Source organism: Dermacentor variabilis, chromosome 3 (assembly GCF_050947875.1).
Source record: "Dermacentor variabilis isolate Ectoservices chromosome 3, ASM5094787v1, whole genome shotgun sequence".
Lineage (NCBI taxonomy): Eukaryota > Metazoa > Arthropoda > Arachnida > Ixodida > Ixodidae > Dermacentor > Dermacentor variabilis.
This window is the reverse complement of record NC_134570.1, coordinates 228,706,753-228,729,137: the sequence shown is the minus strand read 5'-3', so window position 1 is coordinate 228,729,137 and position 22,385 is coordinate 228,706,753. Positions and strand designations below refer to the sequence as shown.

The window sequence follows — 22,385 nt, the reverse complement described above, 5'->3', positions numbered from 1 at the left end:
CACAAGTTGCACGCTAAACATGCATTACAATCTACAAGTTCAATAGATCAATAGAAAAAATGAAGTGCTGTAGTATCCACGAGTTCGTTTGGTTTACAGTCCCACCAATGTTCCATTCCATAGACTTTAAAACTGCTTTGACACATATTATACTGATGTAGTTCTGCGGAAACCAGCAAGGTAGAGAGAAGTAATGAATAAAGGGAAAATCAGACATCCACCAATTCTTAGCAATTGCTACAAAGGAAACCCCATACGGGTTCCTCAAAAGAAAAGCCTCAGCGTTGAAGAAAAATTTGTCCTGGTCCGGGACTTGAACCCGGGACCACCGCCTTTCCGGGGCAGCCGCTCTACCATCTGCGCTAACCAGGCTAGGTTAGCTCATGGTAGAGCGGCTGCCCCAGAAAGGCAGTGGTTCCGGGTTCGAGTCCCTGACCAGGAGGAATTTTTGACCAGGAGGGTTTCCTTTGTAGCAATTGCTACAAACAGGTGGATGTACGATTTTCTCTTTAATCATTTTATACTGATTGGCACACTCAACTCCATGTGGTCTTCCTTCATTCATTCATTGCTTTATGTCACATGCATTGACTCATTTCTGCTTCCGCCGTGTCACGTCATGTTCTTCTTTAACTTCTTGTTCATTGAATCAGGACATGGTCCTAACACTGTCCTGGGCCATGTCTTCATTATGCTGAATGCCAGCTTTCAAATCCCCATGAATTATGTGAGCAAACAAATCTGCAGGAATGCACAATGTGGAGGAAGCTTTTTGAAAGAAAAACCTATTCACTGTTTATTTGGATTATTAGTAAATGGCTGCGATTTTTCTTATCATTTACAGGAGAAGAGACATTCAGTTGTTCCACTTTTTCCTTCTAAAATTTAATTAAGTAATTAATAAACAATCTTATACAGAAAACAATCATCAGCATAAAGCCAGACCACAGATGAGGTCTTATGAGCCAGATAACTGATATAGTACAGCAGAACCTCATTGATATGTTCCCGTTACGTACGTTTTTCTAGGGCCAACGTTCGCAATCGAGGACACAAAAAATGACCCAATAGAGTTACACACATTTCTCACCGGTTTGTTAGCTCTCAGAAAACATTATTTTTTTGGTGCCAACGTTCAGTACGTCGCCAAACTGCGATCGTATGATACGTTTTCCTGTTACTAAATCCCATATAAACAAGAAAATGTGCGAGGTGTGCATGATCGAAAACAGTGTATAGCTGCCTGTCGCAGCAGCTTCACCACAATACTCATGCGCTAGTCTCAAGTGAGAATGTCGGCGCGGACTCAGGTTCTCATTTTGGTACCAGCAAGCCTTCTCCGGTGTCGTCGTATGCGGCATTCACAGCTGTCACCTCCAATCCTATTACGATAAGCATCTTCGTCTATCTGTTTCAGAGCACGTGATGCCATCGGGAGCATATCGCACGTTTCTAACGGGCCATAATCGAAATGCGCCTCTGTTCTCTGCTGCAGACTGTGATCGGATACGGGTCATCCCATGCGAAACGTATCAGACCCCCAAAGCTACCATCTTTGATTTTCCTGAAAAAATTTCGGCTAGATGGCTATTACATGAATAAGGCTTCACCAAAGTATTTTCGTCAAAAAAGGAATTTCATCACGTGAGCGCTGTTTGAAGTCTCCGGGAAGAAGCAAAAGTTTGTTGGAGGTAAATTGCTTTATTCAAGTCTTAAAGTTGGTGCAATAACAAATTACATTTCAGAGCATTTTACTGGCATCCTTCTTTCACATTACATTGTACAGTCGAACCCGACTATATCGAACCCATTTACATCGAATTATTCTATATATCGAACAATTTCTGGACACAATATAGTCACAATGAGTATATAGAGCAAAAGTTACGTTTACATCGAACAAAAAGATATATAATGTCAAACGGCAGAAAAGTGCCCCCAGAAGTTGGCTTTCCCTCGTGGTGGCAGGGAAGCCCGGCGGCGCGGTTCAATCGAACCACTCTCCCTACCAGGACCGCGCTGCCTCGGACAAGCCGTTGACCCCCCCCCCCCCCCCCCCCCCGCAAAAGAATGATCCTGGCCCGCCCACTCTCAGCACGATCTTGAAGAATAAGTGGGAGATTAGGGCTAAAGCGGCCAAACTCGCGACCCAGTGCCCGTGGTGCTCGATGCGTACGCACGGCCATGTACGTATGGCTCATCCGAAATTGCTTCAGACGTGCCGGCCTCCACATGCTCGATGATGACTGTAAATTCTGATGAATGCGACGAAGCCGTTGCCGCTGTTGCCGAAGTTTGGAGCGAGCTGTCAGAATTTCCAGAAGCTCTTGACAAATCAACGGTGGACGAGCTTGTGAGTGCAAATGCTTACATGAGTGCATGACTACAGGAGAACCCGGAAATGAATGGCTCATTCACACCAGCGACTTGAGGAGGTCGCGCGACCATTTGCGACTCGCGACCAAAAAGCGACCGAAGGCAACTGATGTTCACAACTGCAAGCCCGGCTGAGCGCGACCCGCGAGTCGCAATCCCGGAGATTATCATCCTCAGCAAGAGCTCTCGGAATCTACACGGAATTTGCTGTGACGCGGGAGCAGGCCAGATGTAGACATATGAAAGATCACTTCCGGTGCGCCGCTAATTGGTTTATCAGTTTGCCACCACGGTCGCGCGACTGAAAAATCGAGCAACAAGCGACTGGCCCATAATGGTCGCTTTTCAAGAAAAGCGGCCTCAGCTGCTCTGACTCCTTAGACAATGTGGAGAAGTGCGTGCGTCACAGGCAGCAAAATTGCCCAAGCAGAAGAAAATGCAGGACTATTTCATACGAAACTAAGCTAGTTTCATCAATAAAGTGATTTTATAAATGGTATGTGTTTTTATGACATCCAATTATTTAGCAGGCTTATATTGAATTATGCTCTGTATCAAACTGATAGGGTTTTTTTTCGAGTTCGATATAGCTGGGTTTGACTGTAATTGAATACATTTTAGAATTTTTCACATTTTGCTCAGTAAAACAGCAAAAGAAAAAAGCTGCGTTTTCAGAAATGTTTTGCAAGAACTACGTTAACTTTACAGCTGCAATAATTTTTCTGCCTTTTTACCTCTTTCTATAGTGTATGCTAAAAATAATTCAAAGTTATCAAGAGGTAAATTTTTTGAGAAAAATACCTCAAAAATTGTCAAAAAATGACCTTTTTGCTAGATTCAGGCCAAATTTAAGCATTAAGGCCTTCCAGATAAAAATATGTCAAATCGCTCAATATACGCACTGACCTGTTAGCTTGTGATGTAGAAATTTTTATAGGAGTAAATTTTCTTCGAAGCGAGAAAGAAATGTTTGAAGTCAGCAACCTATGCCACCAGTAGGCACTGAGTATGTGCCGCAGCTCTCCTTGTCGTTTGTGTGTTGTCTGCTTTCTCCTTGTCGTCTGCCATCCAAGCAAACAGCAGCTAGTATAAATAAATACTGCATATGAAAATTTTCGACATTCTTTTGTTTCTAGTGAAAGCAACGCAAAGAAAACTACTTTCCTCAATCTTTCTGGGGATACTTGTTTACCTTTACATGTTTGTCAGATTCTTGTGTTTGTCAGATCAGAATAGTGTGATCAGCTGACAGACGCAGAAGGCAGCAGACAAGGCTTCCTTTGAACAGCTTTCAATGGAATGCATACTAATGAAGTCGCAACGAAAGGACATCGGAATGAATGAGGCACAGTGCTCGGTCCAACACCTTGAGAATGGATGCAAAATCCAAGCTTCAGTACCATGTTTTCCAGCATCGATTTCTTCTGTTTAGAAAGGTAAGAAAATGTTTCTAGCATTAACTTACGATTTGGAATCCTTGCGAAATTCACCTAGAGTGCCTGAACTGAATCAGAATTTTCCACAAGACTTATATTTGAAGGCACAATCTAAAATGATGTTTGCTATATCAATTGCGCAATGTTTTCTTGAACAGCCTGAGTTTTTTTAATCTCCCATTTACAGTGCTACATGTTTTGAAGTATGTCAGAAATATCAAAATGTTAGACTGTGAGACCAACAGAATGCAGTGCAGCTAAGACGAGCTTATTTCTGGAGGCTTACAGGTATGCTTGGCACTATTTTCAGGAATTGAGCTTCCACCATGCTCTTTCGGCCCAAGAAACTGCCACAAAACAACTTACTGTAGCGAGCAGCAACTGACAACTGAGTGTCTTTTGAGCAACATAGATCGGCGTCTTCTTGCGCTGCACTTAAAGAGAAGCCTGGATGACGATGCAACAATTTGTAAACACCACAAGCAATTTTACCTTCATCGATACACTTCTAAAATCGCTTCCAAGTTGTGCTCAGACCCATTCTTTAGACATGCAAGACACTGCCGGGGGTCGACAGCCATCACATTGGCCATTGTTGACGCCCACCCTTCCCTTGGCCTAGTTCCAGAAAATTGAATTAGTGAAGCTTGCAAGTGGCAGTTGTATAGTACTCAAAAGATGGCAAATTTGGTAGTGCCAGAACAACATCTCAACACACTATCTGGAGGTAGTGAAATTGAGCCTGAAGCTGGTGGTACTGGAACAGAAAAGGAGGCCTTAGAAAGAGGTGTCAGCAGCTTCAAAAAGAAACAACTGCAGCACGGACAGCAGTTGTACGAAAAAAAGAAAGAAAGTGGAAACTTTGCGAGAAAACGCAAAGGGAATAACAGCTACGTCCCCGAAACTGTGCCAGCTATTGACGCTTGACTAACACGAGGGTACGTAACTCCTCCTGGATGATCATGTCTGCTGGATGCAAAACCTGAAAAAGAGAGTCTTCTCGAGAACAAAGCGGAGAAAAAAACACAATACTACCCAACTTTAATGCCCCAATCTTGGTCTCGTGAAAAAATGATGGTGCATCGGAACGGTAAGTTTGCGAGGCAATGAAAGTCAACACTAACAGTGGGATTCTAGACATGCGGCAAGGAACATGTGGTGGCCCAGTTAGTGAGGAGGTGAAGTCATTTGTCAGAGCTTTCTACGAGGGCGACTCAGTGTCTTATTGCCTACCAGGGAAAAATGACACTCTGAAAGGCCACCAAAAGCGACTATTGTCGATGAACTGAAGGAAATGCATGACAAATCTAAGAAGAATTACAATTTAAAGTGTGGCTTCTCAACGTTGGCCGTTTTGTGTCTTCCACAATTTGTTTTGTCTGGTGGAAGCGGTACACACACACTGTGTGTCTGCATGAGTTATTAGAGCTTTAAACTAATGCTTCATTCTAGTGGCCTTAAGGACACAAATGAAGAGCTTTTGGCTACACTTGTATTTTCCGCAAATGCACATCCTGCCCTGGTGCAAATCACACTGAGCATCTGCTTCCACAAAGTCTTGCCCGTATCACCGAGAGCTGAGACAACGTGTCCAGCAATGGATAAGTGGAGTCCTCTGTAGACTCGAAACCATTGTTTTGATGCCAGAAGAATTTTCTGAGAAGTTCGCAGACATGTTGAATCAACATAAGATCCACCATTTCATCAGTAAGCAGCCAGCTCGCTACTTTCGAGAACTGAAGTTTAACCTAAGCCAACACAAGGTTGTCATAGTGTTGGATTTTGTGGAAAATTAGTTTTATACTTAGGATGCACCACTGCCGTACCACTAGGTAAACGTACAAGCCACACTACATCCTGTAGTTGTCTATTTTCACAAGGAGCAAAGCAACTATGGAGAGGTCTCTCTGTGGTGTTTCTGAGTGTATGGAGCATGATACAGTCACAGTACACACATTTCAGAGTGCAGCTCGAGGTAGGAAAACAAGATCCGCCTGAAGAAAGAAAAAATTATTTCTCTGATGAAGCGTCACACATTGTAAGAACAAAAATAACTTTTTGAATTTTGCTACCGTGATCTATCGGCAGAATGGGATTTCTTCGCCACTTTGCATGGCAAAAGCGCATGCAATGATGTCGGCAGTACACTCGTATGTCTGGCAGCAAGATCACGCCTGCAGTATCATGACCAGATTCAGTCTCCAGAGGATATGTTTGACTGGGTCAAAAGTAATATGAAGGGAATCACAGTAATCTGGGTACCTAATTCCAAAATACAAGAAAAAAGAACAGAGCTTGGTTAGAGATTCAGCATAGCAACTGCTGTTAAAGGAACGTGACTATTGCACCACTTAAGCCAGTGACGGTTTGAACTTTTTGGGTTGCCATCACCACATGCTCAAACACTGGAGAAGTTCAAGTAAAAAAATGGGCATGAATACTAAGGAGGCCTTAATTTGCCTGTAAAGGTTCATGTGTTGAAGAGTTGAACATGAGTGGATGAAAAAAGGAGTTGACAAGAAATTTCCAATTTTTAGGCTCTTATCTCCAGCTATGAGCGTCTGCAGCTCGGTGAGCAAGCGTCTTCATTCTGGTGTGGAACAGCAGAAAACAAGTGACCGTGTTGCCTCCTGCTCTGCCTCCGCACCGAACAGGAGACAGAGTTAGCCATTAACTATTAGTGCAAGATGCCCACACCAATCAGTGTTCACCAACCTGACAGTCCCAAGCCACAAAAATGACAAGGGATGAACCAGACGAAAACAGGCCATTAAGGAAGTGTTTAGACTGACACCAAGCGACATAGCCGACAGAGTCAACATTCATTTGGAAAAGAGCCGGAGTGCATATGGGAGCCCAAAAAGTCTCCGGCGGCACATACGCATTGCACAGTGAGGTCTGAGCTCGGCAGTGCCTACTGATGACATGGGTTGCTGACTTCAAACTTTTTTTCTCGCTTCAAACAAAATTTACTGAAAGAAAGATCGATATCACAAGCTAAGATGTCGGTGCTTGTATTGCACTATCTGACATATTTTTATCTGGAGGGCCATAATGCTTAAATTTGGCCTGATTCTTGCGTAGAAGCAATTTTTTGCCAAATTTGGAGGTATTTTTCTCAAAAGATATCATCATCAAAAATGTTTCTTAATAATTTCACATTATTTTTAGCAAACACTATAGCAACTGGCGAAAAGGAAGAAACATTATTGCAGCTAAAAAGTTATGAAAAAAATGAAAAAAAAAATTCTGAACACAATAAAACTTTTTTTATTTTTTACTGAGCCATATAAATGTGGAAAATTCTAAAATGCATTCAATTAAATGTAATATGAAAGAAGGATGCCAGTACACTGCTCTAAAATAAAATTTTTTATTGCACCTACTTTCAGACTTGAAAAAAAAAAATTGCCTCCAGCCAACTTTGCCTTCTTCCTGGAAATTTCAGTGGCCACGTGATTACAAAAATTTTTTTTTGACAAGAATACTTTGACGACACCTTATTCACACAATAGCCATCTAACCCAAATATTTTCAGGAAAATCAAAGATGTTCACTTTGGGGGTCTTGGACGTTTCGCGTGGAATTACCCATACATTTTCTGGCCGCTAGATCCCATGTGAACAAGAAAAGGTGTGAGGCGCGCTCGATCAAGAACAGTATATAGCCACCCGTGTCACGTGAAAATGACGGCGCGTGCAGTTTCTTCTCCCGGTATCAGCCAATCTCCACCCGGGTAACCGCACACCTCGTTCACAGCTATCGCCACCAAACCTATTGCGATAAGCATCTTCACCTATCTGTTCTACAGCGCGTGGTGTGTAGTGCCATTGGGAGCGTACTGCACGCTTTTAGTAGGTGACAATCCACACACGCCGCTATTCCCTGTTGCAGGCTTCACGATGTGGGCATCGCGTTTCACTTCGGTGGCATCTGGAGTCACCCACCAGCTCTGTTTTGTTTTTGTTCACCGTCACCCTCTTTAAACACCACACAATAGGAAAACAACAAGATGTGTCTTGAGCCGCCAGAGCACTGCCAGCTCGACGCACATCGGCGTCTTGTGCCGCAACAATTCCCACGAAGCTTCACATTACGTAGATGTCGACAATGGTTGACACACTAATACGTGCCACAATAGTCCGATCAGAAAAGACGACGGCAACATGCCCAGCACGCTGACGGTGTAAGAGCAGAGGAATCGACAGAATCGGGCTTTTGCCTGATTGAGCGGGCTCGGCTAAAAATATAATTTGTGGACACCATGCGCCAGCCTCTGCCTGGTTTCTCTTCAACTGAAGCCTGTCATATTTTTTTAGTTACTTCGGATCGTACATTTTCCCAGTTAGTATGTTTTTTCTTGCAGTTTTACAGCCGATCTGTTATAGACTAGGTTCTCGCGGTTTGTGTGCGTCGGTGAAAAAAGATCGCAGCCACCCCAGAGATAAAAAAGCTAAAGCATAAAGCAAGCGCATATTGCCGAGTATGCCCTAGCTGCGTTTAATTGCTAGAAGTGTCAAAACATGTTGTGGTAAAAAAATATCATAATAAAAAAAGAAAACCGGAATAGACACTGTTTAGTATGAATTGCAGTTTGACATCACTGACTCTGTAGGCAAACCGCGTAATCTTATCCCAGTTCCCTTTCACCCGTGCAATGATTAGGCCGCGTGTAGTGAGGACTGCGGAAGCACAGCATGCCTACGAAGAATACCATTGTGAACAGAAGCGGGAATGTGCGCGGGGTAAGCAGGTGGCACCTAATACGGACGAAGATGGTGTCGCAAATGCCAAGCGTATGCACCTTTGGTTGGATTACCCCTACCGACTCCACTCCCATTGTGATTGTGGGTGGTTTCAACATAGACATGTCTTGGCCAGACGGAAAGTGGTTCATAGTGTTTCCCTTGGAAATGTTCAGCATTGAATGTTACGCAAGCATTAGTGTACCCACGATGGGTCATCGGTCGTCTATAGAGCTCACATTAGCCAAGAACCTTTCCAGTGTCGCCACTAGAGCCACTGGCCATATATCATTGCAATCATAAGCGATAGTCACCTTGGTGACCAAATAATTCCAAAAAAGCAAACAAAAGAGGGTTAAAAATCAAAAGAGCTTTCAGTATGCAACTTAATAAAACAGCAGAACAATATAGAAAAATGAAAGTGTGGTATGCGTCTTATTTACAATCAGCATATTTATTATCAACGTATTTATCACCAGTGACAGTTTTGGCTTCAGCGTGGTTGCCAAGGCGGAAAAACTCCTTTTACAAGCCAGGATCTTAGAATAAGGAATTCATAAGGAATCTAGAAAATGAAGCTTTCTTCGCACGCCGTTGTCTTGAGCACCGGGTCCCAGACCAGTTTGCAAGCATTCAATTGCACGCAAATTTCAAGGCCAGGCTACAATCCCGTCGTACGCAGGAGGCTCACGAAAGAAAACTTGGTAGACTGTCACCACCCATTGATGCCTTGCACAGAAACGTTGCCGCGTCCGCCGTGCACAACCTCTCGTCGCACAAGCCTAACTCGGCAGAACTCGCTGTCTGGAGCCTGGGTTTAAACTTCAACCTCGGACCGCAGAAGGATGCAAAAAAGATCGGTCTGTGCTGTAGAAAATGCTATCGACCAAATTGAACCTTCAAAGCGGGAGGAGGCACGAACCAGCACTATAGGCATTCCCTCGTGGATTCACGCACACCCCTCCGTCTCCCCGCTTTCAATAGACGAAAGAAGGCTACGTATCAAAAACCTTCGCTAAAACCAAAACCTTGTCATCTTTCGGGCTGACAAGGGCGACGCCACGGTGCTACTCAACAGGACTGACTACCGTGACAAGATGTTATCACTGCTTGCGGACGAGGCGACATACAGTCATCTGAAGAAGGATCCTACGCTCAAGATACAGAGGGAGCTCCAGAAACTTCTTACGGATGTGTTTTGTTTTGTAGACCCATGGCACAGAGGGTTGCCCTTCTCCCTTCTGTGCACTAACGGTTCGGCGCTCTACGGTTCGCCAATAAACCTAACGTCCAGGTGCAACCAGTTGTTGACTTTACTCTCTCTCCGCTTCATAAACTGTCCAAATACCTTCATAACATTCTTTACCCTCTCTTTGGTGTAGGTGCCACTCAAGTTCGCCATTCTGAAGACTTCATAAAGAGGATTCATCATTTTACTCCAGACGATCAGGAAGCACTTGTCTCGTTTGATGTCGTGTTGCTTTTTACAAGTGTTCCTATTCGACTCGCCGCCGAAACTTGCACTGCCGCTCTGGACGATCACCCTACCCTATCAGAAAGGACACCCATCGACGTTGCTGACTTGAAGAGGCTCCTTCTGTTCTGCCTGGAGAACACCTACTTCATTTTTGAAGGCACCTTCTACAGGCAAGTGCACGTGACACCGACGGGTGCATCTGTTTCGGTAACTGCTGCAAATTTAACAATGGAATGGCTTGAGCATCGAGCACTCGCCTCTTTCAACTCGCTGCCCAGAGTTTCCTATGTTACGCAGACGATGTGTTCTGCATAATTCAGCGAAAAGAAATTCCTTCATTTTTGTCGCATTTGAATAGTATTGAAGCGTGTATCCAATTCACAGTCGAGAAAGAAAAAGATGGCGAGCTTCCTTTTCGGGGGGGGGGGGGGGGGGGGACGTCCTTGTGAAACGTGACCGGCACAGTCTGGCATTCTCTGTGTACAGAAAGAGCACATACACAGGCAGTTGTCTGCATTTTAATTCAATGCACCCCATGAACCAGAAGAGATCGGTAGTAGCCTCTCTTGTCGGCAGAACCAAGCGTATCTGCACAACACCACAATGCCCGGCTGCTGACCTACAAGAAGTGCACCAAAATTTGACGGCATTTAGGTATCCAAGGTCGTTTGTAAACTTGGTGGAATGCCATCTGTCTCAGCCCCCAAGGCCTGACTGTGTGCTCCCAAGAAAATATGCCCCCATACCATATGTGCCCGGTGTGAGCGAGGGTTCAGCCTGCGTTCTACACGGCTATGACATCCAGGTAGCTCACGTGCCATTCCAAAAATTATGCCATCGGCTGGTAAATGTGAAAGACCAGCTTCCGAAGAAAAAGTTTCCTGGCATCATCTATGGGATTCCATGTGAAGACTGCGACTGCGTATATATCGGCAAGACAGGCAATTTCCAACAGCAGTTGAAGCAGCATGTCAAGGATGTGAAAGAGAAAAAAGTTGCATCAAACGCCTTGGCAGAACATGCAGGGGACTTGGGTCACAGGATTGATTGGGATAACACTAAGATATTAGAAAAAGAAAAAAAATTTCACTTCGAAACACCACTTGGAATCCCTCCTAATCCAAATGACAGATAGCACCCTCAACCAGAATGACAGAACCCTCCCCCCATCTACACGCGCTGCTTACATCATGTTTTAAAGCTATGTAAACAGTGTATCGCACTGCCTTTATTTCATTGTGAACAAGGCTCTTATCAGGGGAGCCGAAGCGTCATTTCTTGTATTCTTTCAGTGGTTGGTGTCCTTTTTACCCTTCTTCATGACGCCTCCCAACCAGACGGGCTTCCGTCAAAACCTCGACTTCAGCATTAGAATTTATAACTAGATCATTAGTAATAGTGTTGTCAATCCTGAAAGAGATACTAGGCGTTGCAGTTAGTAAAATGCAAGTCCAAAACATGCAAACATTTGATTTAAGTGGTAAAGGGAACTGCACCAAAAAGAAAAAAGTCTTTAGCACATTTAGTATGAAATCAAAGTTCTTCCTTGGAACATTCAAAGATAGCGCCATCTTCAGGAGTGGACTTTCTTGAGTTCTGCAACCTGCTGATGTGGTGTGACAAGTGCAAAATTTCGCTGTTCATCCAAGGAAGCTTATGATTTACTTTCTTTGTTTTTAAATAAACATGACGATCAATGCACGAGTTCACAAAATGCTAATGTTCAACAAGACCATTGACACTACACATAGTACTGAGTGACATAAAATGATCAAAGTTATCCACCAATGCCTTGATAATACAGTGAAACCTCATTACTACGAACACCACAAAACAAATTTTTCCGATTAGCAAACTTTTCAGAAATCCCCTGCTGACTGCTCATAGTTTCAATGTAAAAATATTTCACTACTGCAAACTTCAGAACACCGAACTTTTCAGAATAACAATCATTATTCATTTTCTGTGTCATGTTAGCAATGCCTCAGTACAACAAACGAATACTCAGAAATCTGAGGATTCTTAGATTTCCCTGTATTTTTTAAGGCAACCGGAAGAGTAGACTAGCAGACGACAAGGCGCAGAAAGCGGGTGCTGCGGCATAGATGCGGAAAACCCGAGACGGCACTGGAGGAAATAAATGTCAGAAGGGGACTTTTCTCTTTTTTTATTATTATTGCGGAGGCAACGCGACGCATCAGGTTTTGCGAGCGTATGCTCCACCCAGACAAATGTCACCTAGCAACAGAGGCGTGTCTCTTCCTTATTTCGCCCTTTCTTTCGTGCTTTCTACAGCCAGTGGAAAAATGTAACATCTGCGTTCATGGGGATGCTACACATTCGCACTTTCCAGATGGTGTCGTTTACAGGCGCTTGCACTTTGGAATAGTTCAGGTGTTCACTTCGAGTAAGACAGTTGGGGTGCCCACGGCATGGAAAATGAAAAACAAACAAGCAAACAAAAGATACAGTACACTTTATAGACGACATGGAGCTTATTGTTTGTAGCTGGTTTTCTCGGCATCAGCGTCTCCTTTGTGTAGGCCATTCTATATACAGTAATAATCCCATCAACTCGAAGAAGTAAAAACTAGAAAAAATTTTGAGATAAGGGAATTTTCGAGATAAGCAAAGTCGTTGAAATTGCTATGAAAAGTCGAGTTTCTTCTAAAAAATTCACCACTATTGACAAGCTTTTCAATAAGGGCTTCTAAACTGGCTCTTCGTAAAGGTTTCAAACATAAAGAAAGAAAATCGTACCAGAGATATCAAACAGCTCCGTTTTGCAGTACTGCCATTTTATTCAGTGCATAAAAAGTGCGTAATGTTGATCTTCTTGGTGGTAGCACTTGGACCTAGAAAGGTGTTCTCGAGCTGCTTCACACATTGCACGAGCCGATCGTGCCTTCCGCTGCGCTTTATTTCTCAGCAAGGGAAGCGTGTTTCTTGTTTCGACTGATGTCGGCACCTTTTGATGTCTTTTGTCGTCATCACCTTCACCGTCCCCTCCGTTTCTAGCCATCCCAGCGATTTCAGCATCACTAAATTCACCCGTACATCCTGCTTGCATAGCATGTACTCGGGAATGCTCATGTGGCTTTCTGCTACGCTACGCAGGCGATGCGTGTCAAGCGAGCGAATTACACAGCAGCCGACTCTCCGGTTGAGCAAGTGTCCAACAGGGTTTATTCCGCCCTTGTACAGTCGTGCGTGCCATGGTGCCATCCAGCGGTACTATCGTACACTACTGTATTTACTCGCATAATGATCGCACTTTTTTGTCAAAAAAATTGACTCAAATTCAGGGGTGCAATCATTACGCAGGTTAAATGTCCCACAAAAAGAAACATTTTCTTTTTTCTTCCCGCATTTACTGCAAGATGACAACGGGTCAACAAGCAGGCGGCTGCCGCTGTCAATGCGGGACACAAAAACAAAATGGCAGCCTGCGGAGCAAGCCAAACGCGCTGATCGTGATTATTTTTCTTCTCTATGCACATTGAAACACTTTCTTCCATATCAGTAATGAATAATATGAATAATATTGGAAAGTTTGCGACAATAATTATAATGTAGCCATGTCCACTCTTGAGGGGACAGAAACAGAGTTGGTGCACTTAGCTGCCAGTGACATAGAAACACATGGTGGGCATGCTGTGGAAACTGCAGTATTTGTCTTCACTGCTATCCTAATATGGCATGTTTCCACTAAGGGTGGGCGAATATCTTAGCTGCGTTACAGGCATCAGCATATAAATAGGGTACACTTCTAACGTATCAGTGCAAACTTGGCCGCCCACAATTTGTTGCATGCCCACGAGTGCAGATGAGAAGAATCGAAAGATGCCCTTTATGTTGTTGTTGACCAAAACCATTATGAAGCCTACAAATAATAAAGCGAAGGCAAGTTTGATTGTAGTTTTTTTTCATGGAAGTGGGGAAATTGATGAAAGGAATGCAATGGGGCATCTGCTTAATATGTTGGGTGTGTGCAGACCGCTTGGTATGTCTTCAAGAGTCGTTCACGTAGCATTTGACAGATGGTAAGCACGATCATCATTAGCTAGACTTGGCACATGACATATCGCTGCAACAAGTTCAGGGTGCAATCATTACATGGGAAAGAAAAAAATCGAATTTTGACGACAAAATTCAGGGGTGTGATCATTACGCGAGTGCGATCATTATGCGAGTAAATACGGTATATCTTTCCTTTGGTAAAACAAAACAACAAAACAGAGGAACTCTTACTCCGAAAGAAAACATTGACAGGTCGAGCCTTCTTGGCTTGCAGATGTTTCTGCTGAACCTTGAGACACGTGGCATAGAAGTAGAACTGCGGGGGTGCCTTTTCAGTGGAAGTGCTTTCCCGAGGCGATGCGGTTCTCTGGTCTCAGGCTGCTCGAGCAGCTCCAAGCATTGTTGTGGACCTGGCGGTCTGCGCCACCACGGGAGTTTCAGCTGGGCTGGTAGTGCATTCCACAGAATGTCCCGTTGTGGGAACCAGGTGCATCCGGTTGTGCTGGAGTACACCCATCGGAGTCTTCACTACGTAGGAGCAGGGGCATTGAGCTGGCCCCATGAACTCACTCCATTTACCTCAGTGGTGTCCCGGTATGCCAGAAGTGCCAGGTAGGGATCATCCACCTTCTGAAGCAGGTCCTTGACTGTCCTCAACATCCGTTCTACCTCCCCGTTTGACTGTGGAAAATGGGGGCTCATTGAGACATGGCAGAAGCCGTAGGACTGGGTGAAGGCAGAGAACTCTCTTGCAGCAAACTGAGGACCGTTATCACTGTGTACTAGTCTCGGGATCCCATGGCGTGCGAAGGTGCTCTTGATGGCATTGAAGACAGCAGGTGCTGTCGTCGAGCGCAGGCTGATGACTTCCAGAAAGCATGACCGGTAATCCACCAGAAGAACGTAGTCCTGGCCGTTCAGATGAAAAAGATTGACAAGCACCTTTTCCCAGGGCCGATTTGGAGTGTTTGCCGGCAGCATAGGCTCTGAGTGCTGCACTCTGGTTTCGGTGCACGTAGGGCAGTTAGCCACCAGTTTGTCTATCTGGTTGGTGATGCCCGGCAACCAGTCTGATTCCCGAGCCAGAGCTTTGCACCAGTTGATGCCTTGATGCCGATCATGAAGAAGCTTGAGCATGCGGCGCTGAAGGGAAGATAGCACAACGATGTGGGACCCTTCAGAAGCAGTCCCTCACAGACGTTGAGGTCCCCTTGGTACTGCCAGTACCTTTTCACATGTAGAGGCAAGTGGCACTGCCAGAGCCAGCCAATGGCGCAGTACTGAAGCATTGGACTGTACTTGCTGTCGTCGCAGGTGCTCGAGCTGTGACGAGACGATGTCTGGGAAGGAGCGGACAACCTCTTGTGCAAAAAACTTGATTTGATTCACCCGGCAAGGGAATCTAGCGGTGCGTGTGATAGTATATCAGCAGTTGCCAACAACTTCCCCGGTACATAAAGTACTTGGTACTGGAAACGGATAAGCTTCAAGTGAAACCGCTGGATCCTTGGTGGCAGCAGGTCAATCTCCATAGACACCAAGAGCGCCACCAGAGGTTGATGGTCTGTCTCGAGAAAGAACTGAAGCCCACGGACCACCCAGCTGGCCACCAAAGCTTCTTTCTCCATTTGGCTGTACCAGCATTCCGTGGCTGTGAGGGACCGCAATGCGAAACCAACGGCCCAATGCTCATCTGACGGCTGCTCCTGAAGAAGTACTACCCCAAGGCCATAGGAGCCGTCGGCCGGGACCGTGGTCCTGTATGCGGTGTTGTAGTGAGCCATGTAGAGGTCCGAGACATTGAGGACGACAACCAGTCCAGCACACCAGTCACTTGGCGTGTCCACCTGACGAATCATGCCCTCTGCTTCTAGCTTGTCTACCTCAGTCTTGATGACATCGCGGAGAGGGAGTGGAATGCGCTGGGGTACGCTCAAGGAGAAAGGCGTAGCGTTGGTTTGCAGCTTGATAGTGTGGGCTTCGGGGAGTGTCCCTAGTCCTTGAATGAAGCTGGTATCGAGACACATGTTGCCAGTAGGCTGTGGAGTACCCAAGATTTGGTTGACAAACATGTAGACGCCGAAGGCTTGGATTGCTGGGAAGCCCAGCAGTGGGACTGTCTTGGTTGCCAGGACGTAGAGCAGCTGCTTGGGGGACTTGCTGTACCACAACATGATAGCGACATAGAGATGGTAGCGACGTAAGTGCCTATGACCAGCAGGATGTTGTTGCCGGGGTGCCGGGGCCTCTCAACTTGTTCTTGGGGTCTTGAAGCTTCGAGGGGATGCCGGGAAACGGACTGGGTATGACAGTAACTTCGGCGCCGGAGTCCACCTTGAAGGGAAGTGGGCCGCGTATTGACAAGTACCTCGCGTTCGGGCACTCTCCCTCAACTGCATGTAGCTCGATGCAGCTGGCAGAAGGCTTCTGGTTGTGCTTGCCGTTGATGCACTTTTTCCTGAGGCACACGTTCTCGAAGCGGCCAATCTTGCGGCAAAAGTTGCAGGACGCTCTGCGAGCAGGACAGTTGGTGCGAGGGTGTGGTGTACGCCCGCAGAATGGGCGCGGCTGCTGGGTCGTATTATCAGCTGGCACTGGTTTCCCTTGCGAAGGCAAGCGGCATTGACAGCGAGCGACAATGAATCAGCCAAGTCTGAAGCTTTGCACTTGTTATCAACGTCTTCATGTTGGTGAACGTACATGAGCACTTCGTGCAACATCATTCTCGGGTTCCGACAAAGCTGGTCTGAGAGCTTGTGGTCACGCAAGCCTACGAGAAAATGGTCTCGGACAAGCTGCTCTTTGACGTGGCACGAGGAGTAGTTGCAGCGCTTGACCATGATTATCGTCCAGAGCGCAGTGAAAAACACGTCGGCCAACTCACCCGGTTGCTATGTATGGCGGTGAAAGAACACCGACTCATACATCTCATTCGGCGGGTGGACAAAGTGGTCAGTGAACACCTTCTTCATGGAGGCGATGTCCTTCAGGTCCGCCTCTCGCGGCGTAGTGGACGCGAGGACAACCCTGGCTTTGAGGGCCCATGCAGTAGAGCATGGAGCGCACTTGGACCTCTGTCGGAGCAGCATAGAGTCCTGTGGCGAACGAGTAGTCCTCATACTGGAGCAACCATGAGGGCCAGGAGCTAGGGTTCTCAAAGTCAAATGCTGGCGGTGGACCCCATACCTTGTAGGAATGGAGCGGCCGACGATGCAGCGGACGTCCAAGCGCAGCCTTGAATGGTGGCCATAACGGAGGGAAGGTGACTTCTTCGAGGAAGAGCAGCAATGGTGGGGCCAGGCTGTGTGTCAAAGCTGCAAGCACAGGATCAGCGGGGACGGATCCCGCCCACTTTTGACGTCGTGTCAAGTGAGCGAATGACACAGCAGCCAACTCTCTGGGTGGGCAAGTGCCCAACAGGACTTATTCCACCCTTATATAGTCATGGATGCTGCGCTGCCATCCAGTGATACTGCCGTACACTACAATGCGGACTTATGGATTTACTGGGAGCCCTTCTGCAGAAAACGATGTGAGCATTCACGAATACATGCTATGCAAGCAAGATGTACCAGAATGCACTCAGCACATGCATTTTTATTCTACGTTGCGTAGAACAAAAAAATTGCGTGTTGCATGCGTTACATTGAATAAAATTAAAATGGAAATCACCTCCGATAGTAAATCACATGTGTTGCGTAAAGCGAACAAAATGAACTGCATCAAGGGTGCTATTTTGTAGGACCTGCATTTGTGCATGTGTGGAGGAAGGAAAAATATAGGAGAGGGCGTTGCATCACCCAGCGATTCTCGGCAAGCAAATGCTCCGTGAAGCCACAGTGGTGGCCCAACATGTCACTTCTTACATCGAGATTACGGAGTAAGAATCGAGATTTGCTAGAATGTTTGGTTTCCAGTAGCTGTGCCAGCAGTTTTCATTCAGTGCGCATTTGTCTGGCTGCCCTGCCAGGGCTCTGGCTGCAAAGCGGGAACATTAAACCCAACTGCGCACATGTTGGGTCACTAGGTTTGGCTTCAGTCACGTTACAGTACGCTCCCTTCCTTCCTCTGTGGGCACACATCTGCCCCATCACATGAATTGCCACATGGTTGCTTGACAAAGTTGTCGTGCCGCTAGGTTCCGACTTCACGTTTGCGGAAAGTGTCCACATTGTGGTAGGTGCGGCAGCCTTGTGCAAAGCTTGTTTAATGGTTTGGCGGCAGAGTTCTTGTTCGACTCTCAGTCAAGATTTCGAGATATCCTCAATTTGGCCCAAGAATGCTTCAAAATTAAGGGCAATAAATATTTAACAGGGATAAGCGGGCTAGTTGGTGGTCGTTATTGGAATGCATCATGTAACCGCACAAAAACAAGGGACAAAGAAGGAACACACAAGACATCCATGCCTGTCTTGTGTGTTCCTTCTTTGTCCCTTGTTTTTGTGCGGTTACATGATGCATTGCAATAAATAAATGGCATGTATGGAAAATGGTTCGGTGCCGCGGAAAATATCGAATTAGCTGATTTTTCGAGATATGCAAGTTCGAGTTAATGAGGTATTACTGTTTAGTGCTGCGGTTGTGCGGTGCATGGTGGTGAAAGCTATGAAAAATAGCAACAGCGCAAGCCAGAGCTACCTGCGATGTTTTTTATGGATAGCTCATACAGTGACAACTGATAAACTGTTGGGCTGATGGGTAAAATGGTTAATTTTGGGGCTTTCTCTATAATGATATTTCAGAATAATGAACAATTTGCCGTAGTTCCCTAAAGTTCGTTATATCGAGATTTCACTGTAGACATATTGTCAGCTCCAATTCAAAATCACAAAATGTGAAATAAGTAAAGCGTTGTTTTGAAGTAGAAGAATTATGGTGTACAAGATTTGAACGATGGTAGGCAGCACGAAGACTTCCAGGGACACTAAAAAAGGAACGAAACACTGCAAGTGCTTGGTCTTTTGTTCTTTGTTTAGTGTTCCTGAAAGTTTTTGCACTGCCTACCATTATGGACTTGTACCAACTAGACCGATTTGATTGCTTAAGTAACAAGAATTGCAATGTGATTGGAGATCCAATTCAAAATTTTTCATTTGATGCTTAAATAATGTTGGAGGTAATGTGAATAAGCGCACACTAGGGTAGATGAGTGTGTGTCTCCTGCCCTGGCCCAGCCGTGGCTGTCTGCATGGCTGAACACATACGCAGGCCATGTTGTGCCCTACCTCGTTGGTCAGTGGGGCAAAGGCTGGGAAAGCTGAGATGTCTTGTGGCTTTGTGTGCACTGTCTTTTTGTGTGTCTGGTGTTTCAGGTTGCAAAATCTCAAATGTCAAACACATGTTGAAACGAGAGGCAGCCCCAAAGCATTCGCTCCCTTCTGCCTGTGCTGTTCATCACGCAAGTGTTCCGACAGGGTGTGTTCGCAGTGATCGAGTGATACATATTCTTGTTGGTCTGTGTGCCATAGAGTTTCATACAATAATTACTAGAGAGAAATGTTCCACTAGTGTCCATGGGAGCTGCCAGCATGGGAATGATGGATGTGACATGGATTTACCTAAAGTTCGAACTTCTTGCGTTTAATGACTTTGGGACTTTGTAAACTGATCATGTTAAACAACTGCACATGAGTAATTAAGTAAACATCTATAACATTGTCTGACGGCAGTGTTCAAACAGAGAACCTCTAGCACATCCCCGCAGGGGCGTCTGTGTCAGCAGGCGTTTGGTGTGTTGCGACAACACGTACCCGAGCACACGAGGGTTGGACCCTCCCGTGTGTAGCCGTGCACGGCTTAGCCGTGTCTGGGGAAAGGGGGATCCTGGGGGTTGAGCTGATGCTGGGTGTTTGGACCTTTAAGGCCCCCCGGTGGAGGCAACACACCCCTTTGGCCTCTGCTTCACATAGACGGCACCCCCGGACTGACCCACCCGGGGGAAATCGGCAGTTGCCTTTTCCTGTCTGTCTCTCCCTCTAGCCTTCGTCTTTCTCTCACTTTTCGTCTTTCCTATCTTCTCCTAGCTTCCATTTACTTCCAATTTTTCCAGGCAGCAAGGGTTAACCTTGTGTGAATAACCAACCTAGGTTATATTATATTTGGTTATAGTGATAATGTACAGCTGGCGTTTGCAGGACCTGTTTTTACAGTCCCTGTACCGTCCCCTTGTAGGGCTCCACGGTGGGTGGCTGGCATTATTGCCGAAAATTACATAATTCTATGTCTAGTTCCTTCCCTCCCCTCCCAGATCGCCCTCAGAAAAAAGGGCGCACCGAAGATGTATTTCAGTTTTTTGGACGACAAAGACCCAACTTCCCACAATTTCATGTGATTCACTTGGAAAAGTCAGACACACAAGTACGCACAATCTCCCCATTTCTGGTTTCAAAGTCTTTAACTGAGGCTCTTAGTCAAGTTTACAAGGCAACAAGGATGGCAAGTGGAGATCTCCTCTTGGAGCTCCATAATCTGAAACAATTTGAAAAGTTACCCAGTCTCGTGTCATTTGGGGACGTTCAAGTGACAGTGACTCTGCACCGCACTATGAACACTACCCGCGGCGTTGTCTCAGACGATGATTTGCTTCAGCTGACAGACGCAGAGCTCTTGGAGGGCTTTAGTGAGCAAAATGTTGTCAATGTGAGAAGAATAAAGATGAGGCGGGATGGTAAAGAGATTGCAACCAAACACCTCATACTCACCTTCAATTCAAGTGTCTCTCCCGAGTCATTCGAGGCCGTGTACATAAAGGTCCGTGTTAGGCCGTACGTGCCAAATCCACTGCGATGTTTCAAATGCCAGCGCTTCGGCCACAGTTCGCAGAGCTGCCGCGGCCGCCAAACATGTGCGAAATGCAGTGCCCACGAACACACCACTGAAGCTTGTGCGAACGCTCTCCACTGTGTAAACTGTGATGGGGAGCACGCCGCGTACTCACAGTCGTGCCCTTCCTGGAGAAAAGAAAAGGAAATTGTTACAATCAAAGTCAAGGAAAACATAACTTTCAAGGAGGCACGCAGGCGGGTATCATACCTGCCCAAGAAAACCTTTGCCGATGTGGCGCGTCAGGGGGCAGCGTCACAACGGCCTCCGGCGGCTGTCCGACCCACAAGCAGTGAGTCGGCAGTTACGCCATCTGCCCCCGCGGCGGTTGCAGATAGCGCTGCTCCGTCAACCGAGGAGACGGGACCATCCACCCCGAAGGTGGGCGCAGCTTAGGCTGCCTCAACCTCCCAGGTCCCTTCCAGCGCTGGCAACTGCCGGCGCAGCCAAATCCCCCAGGGAGCCCCATCGACCTCCGGGCTAGTGGGCGCAGGGGTCTTGCCCTCAAAGGCAGGACTCTGCCTGGTAACTTCTCGCTCACAAGAGCACGTGTCCGGCGCCTCACAAGAGGGAATGGACACTACACCTATCCTCAAGGGGCTTATCCAAAAACACAATCCAAAAGTGCTGTGTCTACAGGAAACACACTTAAAACCACAACACACAAACTTTGTCCGACCATATGTCAAGTTCCGCAAAGATCGCGATGATGCTGTCGTATCATCAGGCGGTGTTGCCATTTTTATCCATAAAAGTATTTCCTGTCAGTGTTTACAGCTACAAACGCCCCTTGAAGCAGTGGCGATTCGTGCTGTTCTCCTAAACAAACTTATCACCGTGTGCTCGCTCTATATACCCCCAGATTACAAATTAGCTAAACATGAATTTCAGTCCTTCATAGATGCATTGCCAGAACCTTATATTGTTCTTGGCGATTTCAATGCACACAACTACCTGTGGGGCGACCCTCGTATAGATGCGCGAGGACGACTTGTTGAACAATTCCTTTTCTCTTCTGGTGCGTGCATTCTGAATAAGAAAGAACCCACATATTACTGCGTTGCCAACAAAACCTTTTCTTCAATAGATCTCAGTATAGTTTCCCCGTCTAAACTAGCCGAACTCGAATGGGAAGTTGCGAGCAATCCTTACGGGAGCGACCACTTCCCCATACTGATAAGAACACCTAAAGAAAACGAATATCTACCACAGGCTCCAAAGTGGAAGATTGATACAGCTGATTGCGAGAAATTCCGAACTCTCAGAAGTATTTCATGGGATGACATGTCCTCGTTAGGAATTGATGCGGCTGTGGAATATTTTACAGCCTTCGTAATAGATGCCGCAACTAAGTGTATATCACAAGTAAATGGATTGGCATGCAAACGGCGTGTCTCGTGGTGGAACGATGATTGTAGGATCGCTCGTAAGAAACAAAACAAAGCGTGGGGGTTGCTACGCGCCTCCCCCACTGCGGAGAATCTTATCAATTTTAAAAAAGTAGAATCC

The 22,385-nt window shown here is 46.1% G+C and overlaps 1 protein-coding gene across 1 annotated transcript in view; it reads left to right on the top strand.

The window, feature by feature from the left end:
* Positions 1-22,385, top strand: part of Git (ARF GTPase-activating protein GIT1) — a 258,810-nt gene that overhangs the window by 99,414 nt on the left and 137,011 nt on the right. The window lies entirely within an intron of this gene.